This window comes from Nanorana parkeri, unplaced genomic scaffold, assembly GCF_000935625.1.
Source record: "Nanorana parkeri isolate BGI_ZX_2015 unplaced genomic scaffold, ASM93562v1 scaffold10, whole genome shotgun sequence".
In the NCBI taxonomy this organism is placed as follows: domain Eukaryota; kingdom Metazoa; phylum Chordata; class Amphibia; order Anura; family Dicroglossidae; genus Nanorana; species Nanorana parkeri.
In genome coordinates this window covers 787,037-790,783 of record NW_017306278.1, presented here as the reverse complement: position 1 = coordinate 790,783, position 3,747 = coordinate 787,037, and the positions used below count along the sequence as shown (strand labels likewise).

Below are 3,747 nucleotides of genomic sequence, written 5' to 3'. Positions count from 1 at the left end.
CATCTATCTAACTATTTATTTATCTATCTATCTATCTCCTATCTATCTATCTATCTATCTATCTATCTATCTATCTATCTATCTCCTATCTATCTATCTATCTATCTATCTATCTATCTATCTATCTATCTATCTATCTATCTGTTCTTCTTTGTTGCACTACCGGCGGAAGTAAATGGAATGAAATGTATTGCCAGGCCTCTGCCTTACCCTTAGATAAAATCCTGATCCTTGTGTATGGGGAGGATGAAGGTGTTCATGGATATAACAGTGAGCTAAAGCAGAGACACCGGCACTCCAAATTTGCAAAATACGTCTATTTATTGACGTGCATCGTGGTAAAAAACAACGAACGTTTCGGGTCACAAAGGATCCCCTTCATCAGGTATAACATACACTGTATGTATGTCACTGTATGTATAACATACACTGTATGTATGTTACACTGTATGTTATACCTGATGAAGGGGATCCTTTGTGACCCCGAAACGTTCGTTGTTTTTCACCACAATGCACGTCAATAAATAGACGTATTTTGCAAATTTGGAGTGCCGGTGTCTCTGCTTTAGCTCACGATTGTTCCGGGTGCCATCCGTTGACTACCGCAGCACCCAATTCTTGAAGGGATTAACACGGTCAGGAGTGCGATGGGACCATGGATATAACAGGACGTCCTCCTATTAGCTGGCCACTCGTGTACATGTAGAGCCTCGGTTCTCAACTGGTGGGTGGCGCCCCTGTGTTCGGTGGGTCACCACGTGCTTTCCACTTTTCTAGGTGAGAGGCTCCTCTGCCTCCTCCTAGCGCAGCGCCGTCAGTTCCCGTGCCAAGCAGACATTCAGAATATGCTGCCCGGCGCCGAGTGTCAGTATGAGGTGGGGTGGGCTGGGGGTCTGGCCGCGAGGGAGCTCCATCCATATGTGCATTGGAGCCTGGAGAGGAGCCTGGACCGGAGTGACGTCACTTTCTGGCTCCCGGGAACCTCTACAGGGCGCACACGAGGGAGCTGTACAAGTAATGTACATATGAACGGAGCTCCGTCACAGCACAGCAGCCCCCACCGGACCCCAGGCTGAGGATCCCCTCCAGTTCTCATAAGGTAGAGAAACTGGGTGGACCTCGGAGTGTGTCTGTGTATGTATTTTGAGGGCCCGTTCACACTCGTACAGTGCGTCAAACTGTACCACGCAATCGCACCTACCGTGCATTCTGGTGTAGGAGGTGTGTTGCATTGCCATTCATTTGAACGGTCCCCCAAACGCACCTCCCACCCACAGTTCGTACCCCTGCACCAGAACGTGCGGTACCCTAATGCCCCGTGCTTTCCATTGCAGTGCGACTCGGGTCGCGACCTAATGACTAAGGACAAATGTGGGTCCTGAGGTTACACAGGTTGAGAACACCACGGATGTAGAGGATGGTGAAGTATGGGACAGATACCACCAACGCTTATCTCCGCCCCTCCCCCACCAGCTGAAAGTTGTGATAATCTCATCAGCTCAATTTTATAGACTAAAAATATAAAAAGATGACCTACAGCTTCTCTGTACTGTATGCGGGAGAACGTCGGCACCGGGGGCTGCTGTCAGTATTATTAGTCTGCTAGTAGAATGATTGGTGCAATGTCGCCCTCTGGTGTATGTTGGGAGAAATCTGACAGAACACAGAAAACTTTGTTACATACAAAGGTAAAAAAATAATAATAATAATATATATATTAGCCTGGACCGGAGTGACGTCACTTTCTGGCTCCCGGGAACCTCTACAGGGCGCACACGAGGGAGCTGTACAAGTAATGTACATATGAACGGAGCTCCGTCACAGCACAGCAGCCCCCACCGGACCCCAGGCTGAGGATCCCCTCCAGTTCTCATAAGGTAGAGAAACTGGGTGGACCTCGGAGTGTGTCTGTGTATGTATTTTGAGGGCCCGTTCACACTCGTACAGTGCGTCAAACTGTACCACGCAATCGCACCTACCGTGCATTCTGGTGTAGGAGGTGTGTTGCATTGCCATTCATTTGAACGGTCCCCCAAACGCACCTCCCACCCACAGTTCGTACCCCTGCACCAGAACGTGCGGTACCCTAATGCCCCGTGCTTTCCATTGCAGTGCGACTCGGGTCGCGACCTAATGACTAAGGACAAATGTGGGTCCTGAGGTTACACAGGTTGAGAACACCACGGATGTAGAGGATGGTGAAGTATGGGACAGATACCACCAACGCTTATCTCCGCCCCTCCCCCACCAGCTGAAAGTTGTGATAATCTCATCAGCTCAATTTTATAGACTAAAAATATAAAAAGATGACCTACAGCTTCTCTGTACTGTATGCGGGAGAACGTCGGCACCGGGGGCTGCTGTCAGTATTATTAGTCTGCTAGTAGAATGATTGGTGCAATGTCGCCCTCTGGTGTATGTTGGGAGAAATCTGACAGAACACAGAAAACTTTGTTACATACAAAGGTAAAAAAATAATAATAATAATATATATATAGATATACTTCTATATATAATATGAAAGTTGAATGAATAGGTCTGTGAAGGTTCTCATTCATCCAGGTCAAGGTATGGGGACACACATTTCAGTCTGCACATCATCTGGACAATTACAAGCGAAGGACAATCTATTCAGTTTCTGTGGAGTGGAGGAGAGAGGGATGTGTTTTGTAGTCCTGATACAATTCCTGTCGTAGGGCGAGTGTAGACATCCATACGGTGTGCAAGCCCATAAAAGGCCCCGATCCCGGTAGGGACAGGTACTGTGTTTAATTGCACACAGCAGCCCCTTCTTCTTCCCTATAGGAGGACCCAGCTGCACACAGTTACATGCTGCCACACACACATCTGAACATGCACATCTGTGTAGGCCCGGGTGTCCTCGCTTGGATGCAGACAGTGTGCATCCAAGTACCGACCCCCGGACCCGCACGGATGTGCATGTTCAGATGTGTGTGTGAAAGCATGCACACGCAGCACCTGTCCCTTCTGGGATCGGGTCTTTTTTATGGGTGTGCACACTGTGCAGATGTGCATGGCCATCTGAATGAGCCAGTGCTGCTCCTCCAAAGATACAAGGGGTATTTATCAAAACCGGAGCAGACAAAATTTGGAGCAGTTGCCCACGGCAACCAATCAGCTTCTCTCTTCAGTTTGTTCAGTTATGATTTGAAAATGAAAGAGAGAAGCTGATTGGTCGCCGTGCACAGCTGCTGAAAATGTTGTCTGCTCCAGTTTTGATAAATTCCCTTCACAGTGCAGTGAGTGAGCGTTATCACCGTAGGGCAGGAAGTGCGTTACTGGCAGGATCACCAGGTGAGAATAAAGGGAAAGAAGCCAAAAAAAAAAAAGTAATGCAGCCGCCACATCTAAGGGACTGGAAAGCTGCTGCATGTCGTTTCTTTTCTTGGCTTTGGATACACTTTATTACAGGATAACAAAGCGAATCGCATATATGGGCCATTACTGGGGTGACCTCCCTCTCCTTCTACACAGAGGCTCCATCTTGTGTTTGGGGTTTCCTACCCGCTACATTATGCAGGGTCTGTAGGTGAGGAAATGGTCAGAGAATGATGTGCTAGACTTCTGAAGATACAGAAAAAAAGACACAAAGTTTCAGAAGGTGACAAGAAGACGATGATGACCGGAAGATGCGGACACAATGTATCCCCGATGTATGTGGGAGGGAGAAGGTTGGATAAGGTAATACATTGGATTTTGCGTGGGGTACACCCGCTGGAATCCTCT

The 3,747-nt window shown here is 48.0% G+C and overlaps 1 protein-coding gene across 1 annotated transcript in view; it reads left to right on the top strand.

Moving 5' to 3' along the window:
• Window positions 1-3,747, top strand: part of NAV2 (neuron navigator 2) — a 224,746-nt gene that overhangs the window by 104,258 nt on the left and 116,741 nt on the right. The gene's annotated exons all lie outside the window — the stretch shown is intronic.